Below are 15,790 nucleotides of genomic sequence, written 5' to 3' on the forward strand. Positions count from 1 at the left end.
TGTAAGGGAATCGATAGATAGATATAATTTTTCGTGTATCATCTGTGTGGCAACATATTCCGATTGGACATTGTCCGTATGCTCCTCAACACAATAACTTGTTTTTGTTTTTTCCAATTACCATTTTTTTGGACATCTTTTGGACATCAGTCTCAGTCCCAGTCCCAGTCCCAGTCCCAGTCCCAGTCCCAGTCCCAGTCCCAATCACAGTCCCAGTCTCAGTCCCAGTCCCAGTCCCAGTCCCAGTCCCAGTCCCAGTCCCAGTCCCAGTCCCATTCCTAGTACCAGTCCTAGTCCCAGTCCCAGTCCCAGTCCAGGTTATAAAAGTTGTTAGTACGCTATTTCTCTTCTAAAGTGTATTTATAACAATTAAATGAATGACAACAATTTTTTGAAACGGACGTGGCACCGCCCCTTTTTTGATCATGCATTGGCTACCATTTCTGGAGCCGTAACTCGAAGACCGATTGACGTAACATAAACATTATTAAATGGGGGCAGAAACCGTTTACACTTATTTCCTGTACAAAGAGGAATTCTTCTTATAAAAGGTTCGAAATCATTAAATAAACACCCCTCTTTCGATAATACTTAGGGCCAAGAAACTGAACTAAAAGAACTGTATAGATAGATCTCTAGCTGAGCATATGATGTTCGCTTACATCCGAACTTAGACAACCTTTCTTGTTCTTCTTCCATGTTTGTTAAAACTTTTTTATGGTTCTCCATTAATTAAAAAAAAACATTTATTTGCTTCAGTTCATTTCTTAACAGCATTTATTTCTCTTCTTGATCCAACTTCCTGACTTCACACAAATTAGCCATCATCTAGTGAGTTTCTAGCTCCGTATCCCGATGAAATCTTACGGGAATGCTCTGGATCATTGGTAGACTGGAGAAACAGGGGTCGTGATATTTTTGTACAAATGGGTTTTGCAATTTTCAATGGGAATGTGCCACGCCTTAAGTTGGTGTAATCTCCCCAGGAGTTGTGATGTTTATTACTTACATACAACGGATTAATTGCGGGGCGGCACAGTCTTTTTGCGGAAAACAAATTTTTAAGACCACTCTAATGTACATACAAAATTTCAGGCAAATCGAACCGTGAACAAAATTTGTTAGAATAGATCGGTTCCTGATTCACTTTCTGGAAAGAAGCATTACATAAACACTCTCCGGGTTGCTGTGAAGCTATCCTTCGAATTTTAATAAAAAGGGCGGAGTGGTTTCAGAGGCCATAATCTGCATACAAACATACATCCTTATTTACGTACATATATAGGAATACGACTGCATACAGACAGTGAGTGGATTTGGTAAATTTTTATTTTTTTTTTTTTTTAATGAAAAATAAAAATTATTTGATACGAGCACAACTTACGAAATGGATAAGCGAAGTTGAATAAGTTTAATTTGCGTTTTCTGTGCAATGCCTGTACACTTGTAGACATGTAGCATACAGATGAAAGAGGAAAAAGAGCGCATATTTGTTTCTATCTACATATGTATGTGTTCGAATATCTTTCCATTGATAAGCAAAGAGACAGCAAGGAAATCAAATCGGCATTATTGGCATATGTGTGTATTTCTGTAGGACTTTATTGTCCTTTACTTATTTTCATGCATAGCTTTAAACACCTTTCTTTCTCCACAAACATTATCGTGATTGAAATGTATGTTCATGAAAGTCGGTAAAGCCGTACTTCATTTTAAAATATTATACCGTTTTCACATAGAAACTTAATCGAACCACAATTCTGTTCAATGAAATAATTATGTTTCACTTTTCATACAGGGCATTTTGCTTCTTTAAGCGAACAGCTGTCAGCAGCCCCAAAAAAAAATATTTCGTTTTTACAATAAATAGTTAAACTGGAAGGCAGCCGTTTCCTTCTTAACTATAAATACAATCAAAATAAAACGCATGCGCAACTATCCATAAATGTTGCACCTAAGCAAATATGTGCCTATTTTCGAAAACGCCATATAATTTTTTGCAGGAAATGCAGCGAAAATTAAATTTTGAATTTTTTCGTGTTTTTCTATTTTTTGTAAAATATTGAAAATTATTTATTTTTGATTGTTATTTGTTACATTAACAATGAAATTCGAAGCACCAAGCAAAACCGACTGGATTTTTCACTCTATTAGGCATTCAATAAAGTAATAATGAGATAATTAAGAATATGTATTTTGTATGGATGATGGAGTTCAATTAGGGCTTTAATGTAGAAAACTTGACTAATTATTTCATTGGCATTAATAGATAATAAAAAAAATGTTACGTATACGCACCGGTATCCATATTTAATATAATAAAATAATGTGCTTATTGCTAATGAGGCGACTAATTTTTAAATCATATATAAAGTTTAGTGCGAATTTGTCTAATTTCGGAAGAATAATAAAGAAATTATCTAACTTAACGTATGTTTGCCGATTAGACGGTTAGTCCTTATTGCAGCCCCATTTGCATTTATATAATAACGTTAAGTGTTTGCCAGAAAAAAATGCCTCATCAAAGGCGCGCCCAATTGATTAATAATAAATTTAATATATGAAAGATATTAAAAACGTTTTAATAATAACAGCAATCAACTAAATTCATTCACATCAGATAAAAAAGTGCCGATAATTTATCCACCAATGCGATAAAGAGTATAGCAAATCAGCGCACATCAAAGTCAGCAATAACTACCAACAAGCTTGCGCTACATAAAAAAAATGTAATACTAAAAAAATTTGTTTGACATTTACATATATTCTGTATGGTTTAAAAACATAAAAAATGTATTTTGTAAAACAAAAGAAGCAATTGTTACGGGCTGCCGCACACTAAAGTTTCATTTGAGTGACGTTTAACGCATATGTAGCGTAAACATACATACATATGTATACAAAATATTCGGGTGAGCCAAAAACAAATGTTTGTTTTGGTATAGTGAAAATATTGTTCAGTGCTTAGATGTGCCTCATAGAGTCTCAAAAGTTTTCATGCATATAATAGTATAGGAAATCACTTACAATTTGCGCTTTATCTTTACCCTCGAATAAATTTAAACGAGTCAACACAGCAAAGAACCATTTGCGATCAAAAACACATTTGCGCGGAAAAACACGTCGTCCAAAGATAAAACACCTTAATGTACATAGATATGCAATAAAAAAAATAGCTCTATGTTAGGCCGTGTCGATTTGTGGGGAGGCAAAAAAATCGCCCATTGCTCTGTGAAAATCATATTCTAGGGATCAAAATAAGAAACTTTGCCGAAGGAACCATACCTCTAAAACGAATTCTGGTGTCCCCCAATGTGGGTCGAACTTTTGGGTAGGGGCAAATTTTGAAAAATTCCACTTTGACCCATTTAGAGTGCTCCAATCGAGTCCAAATGTATTAACGAACTCCCACTAACTTTGGAGGCCAGACCCACCGATGACAGTGGCACACCCCATACAAACATTTCAAAAAATCGCCGGTTTTGCACTTTACATGAAAAAATCAGCATATACATACCAACTGAAAAGAGGTACACCACTGCGTATACGTAACATTTTATTATTACGTATAAACAAATAAAAAAAATTTGCAATAAAATAATTTGAAATGTTTGTATGGTGAACCCCTAGGGGGATTCCAGGGGGTGTACCACTGGCATCGGTGGTTCCGGCCTCCAAAGTTAGCGGGGGTCGGTCATACATTTGGACTCGATTCGAGCACTCTAAATGGGTCAAAGTGGGATTTTTCAAAATTTGCTCCTGCCCAAAAGTTCGACCCAAATTGGGGGACACCAGAATTCGTTTTAGAGGTATAGTTCCTTCGGCAAAGTTTCTTATTTTGATCCCTAGAATACGATTTTCACAGAGCAATGGGCGATTTTTAAATCGACCTGCCCTGCTGTATATTTTTCCTTTTTTTTATGATGCTATTCGAAATAATTTTTTAGTTGCTGTCTCCCAATTAAATATGCACAGCAACAACAAACATGACATTTAAAATTTAAATAGAAAACCAGCAATTGAAACAAGTTGACATAAAAAAGCCATAGAAATACAGCAAAGGAATGTGCAAAAAGGCTCCCAGTTGTATTGCTTGTAAAATGTCATGTTTTCACAAAAAATAAACACAACTACATACACACAAGCAGGGATTTAAATGTTTTTTGTTTACAGTTATTAAATGCATCCCGCAACGGTACTAGCAACAAGCACTTCGACTTTGGCATATGTTATCTCAATTATTGTTGTTTGTTAGCAGAAAATATCGCTGCAGTAATGTCATATGAATTTGTGTTTGTATTTACCTTTAAAAGTTTTTTTGTTGTCAAATATTGTTAAATTTTAAATGCTATGGATAAGCAAAAGAAAAATTATTTATTTGTATTTAGTGGGTTGCCAAAAATATGGATAGTTAAAATAGAATCAGAAAAAGATTAAAATTTACCAACAAATTTAATAAATTATAAAATAAATTAAATCAAATCAAATAAAACAAAATAAAATAAATTAAAATAAAATTAAATTAAAATAAATTAAAAAACAAAAAAAATAAATAAAATAAAATAAAATGAAATTATAGTAAAATAAAATAAAATAAATTAAAATTAAATAAGATAATCTAAAACAAATAAAAATAAAATAAAATTATCTAAAATAAAACAAATTAAAATAAAATAAAAATTAAATAAAATACAAAAATTAGATAAATAAAATTAAATAAAACAAAAAATAAAGAAAATAAAATAAAATAGTATAAAATAAACTAAAATAAAATAAGATAAGATAAAATAAAATAAAATATAATGAATGAAATAAAATATAATAAAATGAAATAAAATAAAATAAAATAAAATGAATGAAATAAAATATAATAAAATAAAATAAAATAAAATAAAATAAAATAAAATAAAATAAAATAAAATAAACTAAAATAAAATAAACTAAATTAAGATAAAATAAAATAAATTAAAATAAAACAAAATAAAATAAAATAAATTAAAATAAAATAAACTAAAATAAGATAAAATAAAATAAATTAAAATGAAACAAAATAAAATAAAATAAAATAAAGTAAAGTGAAACACTACGGAATCAATCAGTCTAAGTGAGGTCGTCATGGACCGGCCAGTTCAACCTATCCTAAGGTAAAGAAAAGAAATAAAATAATGTAAAATATTTCCTTAACCTTCCTGAGGCTCAAGTAACTTTCTGCACTCTGTTCAATGCTTGTCTTTCCTGTTTGTACTATCCCATTCATTTCACCTCTCCCTACTACAGTCACCCCAGATGCTTCTTAAATATCGGTGAAATATTTTCGGAAAATACCATGCACATACATCGTACCACCATAATTTTATATAAATATTTATATATATATATATATATATATATGAACCATACACACAGCATTTTGTTAACATTTCTTACTCCTTTTATCTTTCAGGTAACTATTATCAAACAATTCGCTTAGATGAAGTTAAAAAGAGAAGAGTAACCTAGGTCACATGAGGTAACAAATATATTTGCTTTTTCAATTGCTTAGTAGCCCGTAAGCTTACAAAGATTTTTTTTTCCTTCTTTAAGGTATTTTTTAAGAGAGCATGCTTTAAAAATATTATTTTACGATATTGCCTACGGTCTTGTCTGCCTAACTAGAACGAACATCTATCCATACTTTCCGAGAAAGTTGACATCATGACTTTGGCAACATACTTAGTCAATGATCTATACAATTGCAAATATATTAGTTCGGAAGGCTGAAGCATTATACCCATTTGAAAATTGAAGTACGCCACCTACTTCTTTAACCCGAACTCCCTAATATCAGATCCAAATCGAAGTTGAAAGCCGAAAATGTGTAAGCCCAGGCTTCGTATGAGAACTCCACATTTAATATTCTTCTTAAGAAATCAAATGGTATCTTTCAGTCTTTTGACACTGGAAAATCACGAGTGTTTATGTCATATTCCTCAGCAATATCCACCTCGCTATTTTTATGCTGCTCCAAAAAATTCTTTTTGACCCAAAAACTGCACGAATTTTCATCAGAATCCTTTAATACTCCAAAACAGTTTTTGCTTGAAGCAGCAGTTCAAAATTTCAAATTAAAATAGTGTTTTTGGTTAAGAAATACATCAGATTCTCGATATATTTGGTGTATCAGAACTGCACGTGGGCGTAAGGATTTAATCTCTTACTCTATACATAACAACGTTCGGTCAGAGTAATACGCGTCTTCTTTGAAACTCAGTCTCTTCTCCTGCTTCAGTTGGAAAGAACGCTCATATGTAGCTCGCAGTTATCGTCTTTTGAAGCTCAAGAAGATGAGCTCCTCATAGAGGTGTAAGTTCATAGGCTCATTCAAGCAGTCGTACCCCACCAAAAAATTGTTTGCTTTGCCAAAATTCAATTTAGGGTCTTAAAGGTTTTTTTCAAATTCAGGGTTTCTCAATAGATAGCTTTCTAAAATTTCACTGATGTATTTAGTTTCAGAAGAACTCGAAGTGTAAGAAAAAAAGCCTTGTAAATAGTTTACTTTCTTTAAACATCAATGTTTCTCTGTTTGAGTACAGTTGATGAGTGCAGACTACTTCCTTAGTATCCATCCTGAACATATTGTGGCGAATGTTGACATCACTATGCTGTTAGTAAATAAGCGCAACAACAAAACGCAGCAAGCAGCGACACTAATGTAAAAGGCAACGAAGAACATTCCACACACATAACCTTTAGCTCGAAGTGAAGAGATATCTCATATATACATGTGGTGTGCAGTTCAAGTTTTCAGAACAAAAGTAGTGCTTAGCAACGAACATTTATTATTCAACAAGTTTTCATTGTTCAGTTTGTGATTAATCTTTTTCATTGTGAGATAATAAAATAATTTTATTTCTAAATTTCAATAGGAAATATTTATTCCTTATTTCCTATATACATATGTAGCCATCAGCTAAGAGCAGAAGTTGATACTCACACGCATTTGGCTAGTAGAAAAGCATAAACTACAAATATATAGCTGGTAACCAAGCATGAGATACAACTGTTAACGCAACGCCTAGATCTTAGGAGAAATGGACGAACGAGAAAACCGGGAGCATAAAAGCAGCGCAAGCCGATGGATCAGTAATCAGTTTGATTTAAACACACTTTTGTGAAGTACCCACGTGAAATTGAAGTAGACTAAATTAAGACCATATTGCGATACTGGATAATAGAGTTATTTATTCGACAGTTCAGCGATACGAACGTTAGTAGAAGGTGCAATATCATCGGAATTTACCAGAAGTTTTTACAATATTATTGAAAGAAGTGTTATCTATGGGCATTTTCCTTTTTGAAAACGCGCCCTGTTGATAATTTTACCCTCCCCCCCCCTTGCTCCACGTATGATAATAAAAAACCAAACGCTTTTCAAAATGTTAAGTAGAAAATTTTTGCTAAATATCGAAAGAATATTTATAGCAAATTGATTAATTGGGCTTAGACCTAAGAGGTCAGTCTTGCAGTGAGCTAATTTTGGGCCTTTATAAGATGAATATTAGCCATGAGACATAATGGCATAATTGTATTAAATTCATATAATAAATCTTGAAATTGTAAATCGAATTTAGCCAAGTGCGCTCAAGTGAAAACTCAAATAGGCATACATAAATACTGTTTAATTTACGAACGCATATAAGTTATTCTATATGTACATGTCTGCAGGCATGTCAACATGACGGAAATTATTTAGATTTATATTTGTGTGTATGTCAATTCCCCCATTGGTGGCAGTCGGAAGCCATCAGACTCTCACACTGTATACGCCCGCACGCTAATTTCAAAATTGCCAATTACTATTGACAAACGTAAGTTGCATACAACAATCGAAAATCAACACAGCAATCACCCAAAGCCCCAAAAGCAAGTCAACAACAATAATACAAAATGTGGCTAACAAACACACGCGCACGCACCAAGGCTTCGCAACCGAGTTAAATATTAACGCCCGCTAGTTATCTGAATATTGTATTGTTAAGCGTTGTTGGGCTTTCAGCTGTCCTTACGCACACACACACAGCATAGCTGCAGTTCTAGCCTAGTTAAGAATTATTGGTTAGGCGGTTTTCCAGCAAAATGGCGGGCAAAGATAGGCTGAAGGGATATATTGCGTTCAAGGCTTATTGGTTTGTTATTTGGCAACATCAAAATACTCAGTGAAAATGTCAGTCTTACAATATATACCGTTAGAACATTCACACACACATTCAAACACTTTTCGTATTCAGTGGCAAATAACACCTAAAGCTTATTATGTTTATAATCAACACATTCACATTTACATAAACATGCATACGCGATATATAAACATACAAACCTGCAGGTATATAAATTGTAATAGAAGTGTTTATGTGCTCATTAGTTGATGTGTTATTGTTGTTATTCCTGTAGTTATGTGTGTATGCATTGACAAATTAAATTTGATTGTTGTTTGACAGTCGATTGGTAATTATCACAACATATCTACATACTCAGTGCGCATACAACAATAACAATTGCCTGTGGTCATTCGAATTACTGCAACATGTAAGCCATTAGGGTGGGGGAAACAATTTCTGATTTCTGAACATCTTTGCTTACTCTTTGATGGAATTTTTAATGTAAGCGTAAGGTATAAAATGTAAGCGTAAGCGTTTTCTTTGGGAATGGTATGCTATATGGGGGATATATGTAAGTAGAATGCAAAGCAAAAAGAAAGGTGTGGTATTGGCATGATGTAGGGGGAGTAGTGAATGTAAGCGTAAGTACAACGTATGAACTATGCAAGCCAAGGCAATTAAAAGAAAGGAAAGGTTTGTAATAAGTAAAGTATGAAAAACTGTGTAGAAACTATCGGTTTATCATCGAGGTGTTACATATTTGTTATCGATAACAAAGGTTATCGATGAGTCATCGACTTGTTATGAAAGAGTTTTCGAGTATTTTTCAAAAAGTTAGCAACTTGTTATCAATATATTTTCGATTAATTATCGAAAAGTTACCGGCCGTTTATCGAAAGTCATCGATGTATTCAAAAATGTATCGATTTCTTATCGATTTCTTATTAATGTATAACTGATTTTTTATCTGTGTACTATCGATTTTTTATCAGAAGGTTAGCGTATTTTCGATTTCTTATCGGTTTATTATTTGTTATCGAAAAGTTATCAGTTTCTTTTGTGTACCATCAATCTGTTGTCGAAAAGCTACCGATTTTTCGTCAATTGGTAATCGAAAAGTTGTCGATTTGTTATTGACGTATTACCGAATTTGTATGACAGTGTAACCGCTTTTTATCGAAAATTGTGAAATTTTTGTGTTATGATTTTACCATCAACATGTTCTCTATTTGTAATCGTAAAGTTGTAGATTTGTTTTCAAAAAGTTGTCAGTATGAAATCGAAAAAAAGACGATTTATCATGAACAAGTTATCGATTTGTTATATGTGTTACCAATTTGTTATCGAAAAGTTATGGATTTCTTATTGAAACTTTTTTAGGAGTGTTACCAATTTATTATACGCGTAACATCGATTTGTTAACAACGACTCATCGGATTGTTAAGAAACAATTGTCGATAAAACTTATGAAAATCGAAGAAACTTCTGTAAACCGTTGAAAACAACCCGATAAGGTACCAATAAGGAGCCGATGTAAATTTTTGTTGGAAACATCTAAAAAGATAGCCTGTTAAAATCTTTTCTTTTTACTGGAGAATTTTTATTTTTTACAAAAATTCAGAGATCTAAGCCGGAGGACAAAAATCACTAACTATACATATTCTTGAAAAAATTGAACGTTCTACGTATTTGTTTGCTCGCTTGAGTTCTTTAGTAGTTATTTGAAGTTAAAATTCAATCTCAAATTGTGTGTATTTCATCATACGATTTACATGGAAACTCTAAAGGCGAGATGAGGCACCTCAATTTTTTTTTTTTTTTTTTGTTCACCCTATTAAGGCATATATTTATGTACATATGTATCAGAAATGCCGCGAATATAGACATTCGCAAGCACGAACTTTCGCAGCGGAGTTCTGCAGTAGATTTTTTCAAAGGCGAATATATTCAAGTCGTAGAGCCTGCGTGGTGTTGTTTTTGGATCGCATAAAAAATTGAAACTAGCGAAGCCAATGGATCAGTGACGTAAGGTCAACGGTCGTAACGTCATGTGACATTTTTACCACTACATGAAATGTCGCAACGTCAAATTTCAAATGTTCACCATTCCAACGATTTTGACATTATGGCCATCCTGCTTTTCTGAAAGATACGCTTTATTGTTTCGCTATATTTTTGTTCAGTAGAAGCAAAAGAGAAATTTTCTTACTTCAAATATTCATATACGGCGCTCTTTTTCTCATATTTCTGTAAAAGCGGGGAAAAAATGCACAACGAGGTCCTTTTTGAGATAATTCAACTCAATGCTTAGAAAAAATTCGAAAACAAATTCTCGCGAATTTTTATTCAAAATTTTCGTCTGCGGAACTTTTTTCCTAATTCTGGTTTCATTAAAGTGCCAAGTCGGTTTCTAAGATTTGCCGGTGAGAATTCCTGTAAAAGAAGAGCATTTTCAATTAAAAGTGTACCTATCCCATTGAAGTTTTTTTGCTTTTGTGCTGATTTTAATCTGTTATGGTCTTTTTCGCGAAATGGAAATAAGGTCAAATGAAAATTTCTAAAGTTGCCGTAAAATCAAATTAAGAGAGATCATAAACTCAATTCACCTTATGACTTTTCGAAGTAGTTATAGCGTAAATTGATCTTATTGGCTCTTCAAGTGGTCATAACATCAATTGGACTTATGTCACTTAACCGAAGCAAATATGAAATTAAATAAATCCGAAAATTTCAAATTCGACGCATCCCTACTACTGACAAACCTTCAAATTGTTCGAAAGTAGTCATCGTTCATTCAAAACAATATTGACATGGCTCATAAATTTTATGACTACATAACTGTTTATGTGAATTTTAGTGAATGCAATTATTGCTGATTAAAATTTTCAACTGTTATGATACACCCACTTACATATGTAAGTGTTTATAATTACTAAGAGAGAGTTAATTAATTAAAATAATTTTACATGATTATAATCAATACTTTGTAGTCCTGAGATCAATAACAGTATGTTTCCTCATTTGAAAACCGTTTTTATTTATATAGAAAGTACTCGCATGTATCATTTATTTACTGTGATGCACCGAATATAAGTTTAAGCTCGTTTAAAAGCTCACGCGAATCTTTAATTGGGCTGCTTCTAGTCATTCAGCACGGATAGCGTCTATTCCTTAGAATAGTAGACAAGTTTGAGAACGTCTTTCTATGAAAGAGAGCCCGAAGACAATCAAGACAAACGATATTTACACATCCTGCCTGAAAAATTTAACGGAAGGGCATAGCCGTGGTGCTGGTTTTCTAGTGGAGCCACTTTGAACTCAGGTAATCTTTTTCCTGTGTTTCAGTTCATCTAAAAGGTCCGATTACTTATAACTTGTCATAGATATGCCAGAACTGAAGTCTGAGGAAATTTCGAGTTCCAACAGAGTTCGAACAAAGAGACATGGGTTCTATACGCGTTGGTTCTACATTAAAATTGAAAAGATGGTTGGTGTCATGTGGAGACACAAAACAGGTAGGGTTGATTCTGTACAAGTAAGAGTTAAACCATTCCAGATCAAAGTTGTACCAGAGTGACGAGTATTTAGGAGTTTGCTTTCTCTACTGCAAGTTTTGGGACTTGAACTCCAAGAACAAGGATTTTCTGGTAAAAATCACCCTCATACTTAACCGAGTGTATGCGGATGAGGCTGAGGACCTTTTTGTGGTATTTTAGTCCCAACGGCTCGATTCTTGTGTATCTATGGGTACTTGACAGTTTATAGTGTAATGAAATTGACGTGGATATGTTAAAGTACTGACAGCGTACACATATAGAAGGCCTAGTGAGTGTTCTCTGCCACATTAAACGAGGCGTCCACACAATGAGTAGCGAAGCGAAGTTGATCGATATAACGGTTATCTACGCTCACGATTTAACAGTGGAGTCAGCTGAAGATCCCATATATGATATAATATTCACGCAATGCCAGGGTAGGCGTCCTAGAGGAAAATTCAGCCTACATCATGAAAACCTTCCAACGAGCTCTGTTTGATAAGCGTAATCTCTCCTCGAATCACGGTTGACTTTACTGTCAGTTTTTAGCTTAAACAGAAATACCAGGCGTCTTGGCTGTCTTCGGAATAGACACGTAGAAGCCAAATTGAAAATATTGTTACGAATATTAGCAAAACTGAGGAGTGCTGCCATCTCCAGGCCGATGCTAAGCAGTGACGTCAATTCACATCAATAATTCAATCATTATGATCTACATAAACGAATCAATAATTGCGTCTACACATATGTACACATTCCGACAAGCAACATTTACATACAAGGTAGCGAGAGATGAGATGTCACACACCTTTGAATTTACTTATACGCTTATGTGTGTGCGGGAGACTGTAAACTACAAACACATGCATATATCTTATCTGAGTGGTCACAAGAGAGGGCAATAATTTGTGCACGTAGTTGTGGCTGGCGATTTTGTAGCCGAAACAACTAGTAACTTCTGGAAATCGAAGAGCCTAGAAGTATGCAGCGTAAACTATAAAAGCGGTGCAGGCGAGTAAGAAGTAATTCAGTTTGATTTGAGTTGTCAAGCAGTTTGATTAAGACGATATCTAGCGAACAATAGCAGTGTTATTTTGAATAGTAGAGTTTCATTGAGCTATCAATCAGTGTGGTTATTAAGCAAGCTATTCGTTGCACAGTTTGTTATTGTGAAGTACTTTAATAAAGGCCATTTTGCATTATTACAAATTGGAGTTATTTATTCAACAGTTTAGTGATTCGAACTTAGCAGAGGATTGCAAATAAGAGGATTTGCAAGTAAATTCGTTACAATTGGTGTCAGAAGTGGGATTGTTGAATAAATTCCGAAGATTGGGAATACAACTTGGACATGGCAAAGTTCAGCGAATTGAAGATCCAGCAACTGAAAAAGGAGTTGGAGAACCGTGGATTAAATACAACCGGCAATAAGATCGAACTTCAAGCACGGCTACGAGAGGTAATGGAGTCGCAAGGAATTGATGTGGACGAGTTTGTCTTTTATCCTGATGGGGACGAAACAACAACAAAAATTGAAGAGAAAAACGAAACATCGCAGACGGTTACCAGCACAGACTTGAACATGATATTGGCTGCAATATCTGCACAAACATCGACAGTAGCATCAATGTCGTCGCAACTGGCATCCCAACTGGAAGCGCAGGAGACACGCATAACATCGAAGATGGAATCGCAGGAAACCCGTATAACATCACAATTGGAAGAACAGAAGACATATTTGGCATCTCAACTGGAAGTGCAAGAGGCACGTATATCTGAAATGTCGGCACTAATTTCGGAACAGGTATCATCGCAGCTCTTTGTGAAACTGGAAGAGCAGGATGCAAAAATTTTACAACTCGAGGACAAAATTGATGCCGAAATAGAAGCGTTAAAAGGTCGTATGGAGCAGTTACAACTAAACCGCCCAGCTGTTTCAGCAAGCAATCCAAAGGTAAAAACACCATCATTTGACGGTTCTGTTCCTTTCCAGGTCTTCAAGTTACAGTTTGAGAAGACCACAGCAGTGAACAACTGGAATGCGGAAGATAAAGTTGCTGCACTGTTCGTGGCATTGAAAGGGCCTGCAGCGGAAATCTGACAGACGATTCCAGAGTATGAACGGAACAGTTATGAAACATTGATGGCTGCTATAGAACGACGTTATGGAAGCGAGCATAGGAAACAGATATTCCAAATTGAGTTGCAAAACCGTCACCAAAGAGCGAATGAGACTTTGCAGGAGTTTGCCTCAGATGTTGAAAGGTTGGCTCATCTCGCAAATGCGGACGCACCCGTGGAATACACCGAGAGGGTAAAAATCCAGAGTTTTATAAATGGCATACGAGATGTGGAAACGAAGCGGGCTACATATGCGAATCCCAAACTAACATTTGCTGAAACGGTATCGCATGCTCTGATACAGGAAACAGCGTCGCTTCTGTGTAAGCCAGTTTTTAAAGCACGCCGTGTGGAAGTAGAAAGGCCAGAGTGGGTAGAAACAATTTTGGAAGCACTGAAGGGATCTCAACAGAAGAATGCCGGAGTTATTAAATGTTTCAAGTGCGGCAACCCAGGTCACATTGCACGTCATTGCGATCTTGGTCCTAATAGTTCCAACAATGTGGGTGGCCATAAACGCAAAGCTGGAGGAGATGAGGAAGAGCGAGTAAGAGGTAGAGAGCTAGATCCAGCTGTTGAATGTCCTGTGATATCTGTGTCGCAAATCGGAAGGAAATCAAGCAGTCTTACCGTCAGAGGGAATGTGGATGGTAAAGAGCGTGTACTGACTGTAGATACGGGGGCATCTCATTCCTTGATTCGATCTGATTTGGTCTACAGGAGAGTAAAGTCATTACCTGGAGCAAGGTTGCGTACGTTAACAGGCGAATATAATCAAGTCCAAGGCGAAGTGGTATGTGAGGTATTAATTGGAAAAGTCATGGTTCTACACAAATTCGTTGTGGCGGAGATCGTTGATGAAGTCATATTGGGAGTGGACTTCTTGGTTGACCATGACGTCAGGATCGATATGCGGAGAAAAATTATGCGCTATAAGAACCAGGATATACCACTTAACTTTAGTTTGGAAAAAGGGTTCAGCAGTAATCGGGTACTAGTGGAAAAGACTCGACAAAGACCACGAAAGTCAAAGGCAAAGGTTGATAGATCGAATGGGGCAAATAAATCAAAATCAAAAGTACCTGCGAGAGAAACACTGGCATTGAAAAAACCTAAAATACGCAGGAAAACGAAGCAACGAATTTCCGAGAAAGAATGCGAGGGTAGTTTCAAGCCGGAGCGCACTACTGTTGTAAAATGTGGGAACGATACCGATTATGCAAAGAAAATTCGTCCAGCGCAAGCTCTACGAAGTGGTTCATTGACCAAACAACAGAGTGTGAAGGAACGGCCCAGGGTAATGAGTAATAAGATGAAACACTGGCATGACAAGAACTTTAATTCGAAAGGTTTCTTGGCGGGAGATTTGGTACTGTTAAACAACCCTCACCGGCGGAAAGGTGTTCCAGCCAAATTTCGGTGCAGTTGGGAAGGCCCGTACAAAGTTGTGAAGAAGATCAGTGATACCATCTACCGCATACAAACCACTGGGAAACCACGGATTAGAAGAGTGGTACATTTGGAGATGCTAGCGGCGTTTAGATTGGGAGATTTGTCTGATCGGGACGACCAGACTTAGGTGGAGGGCAGTGTTACGAATATTAGCAAAACTGAGGAGTGCTGCCATCTCCAGGCCGATGCTAAGCAGTGACGTCAATTCACATCAATAATTCAATCATTATGATCTACATAAACGAATCAATAATTGCGTCTACACATATGTACACATTCCGACAAGCAACATTTACATACAAGGTAGCGAGAGATGAGATGTCACACACCGATGAATTTACTTATACGCTTATGTGTGTGCGGGAGACTGTAAACTACAAACACATGCATATATCTTATCTGAGTGGTCACAAGAGAGGGCAATAATTTGTGCACGTAGTTGTGGCTGGCGATTTTGTAGCCGAAACAACTAGTAACTTCTGGAAATCGAAGAGCCTAGAAGTATGCAGCGTAAACTATAAAAGCGGTGCAGGCGAGTAAGAA

The 15,790-nt window shown here is 35.4% G+C and overlaps 1 protein-coding gene across 2 annotated transcripts in view; it reads left to right on the forward strand.

Moving 5' to 3' along the window:
• The window catches only part of Mur89F (Mucin related 89F), a 411,681-nt gene that overhangs the window by 153,578 nt on the left and 242,313 nt on the right, over positions 1-15,790 (forward strand). The window contains exon 1 of one of the 2 annotated variants that reach the window (XM_067761542.1): positions 5,487-5,509. The exons of the other annotated variant lie outside the window; for it this stretch is intronic. The gene's annotated coding sequence lies outside the window, so the exon portion shown is untranslated. Of the gene's footprint in view, positions 1-5,486; positions 5,510-15,790 lie in introns of those variants that run through there. 2 annotated transcript variants of the gene reach the window in all.

The sequence above is a fragment of the Eurosta solidaginis genome, chromosome 1 (genome assembly GCF_040869045.1).
Source record: "Eurosta solidaginis isolate ZX-2024a chromosome 1, ASM4086904v1, whole genome shotgun sequence".
Classification (NCBI taxonomy): Eukaryota; Metazoa; Arthropoda; class Insecta; order Diptera; family Tephritidae; genus Eurosta; species Eurosta solidaginis.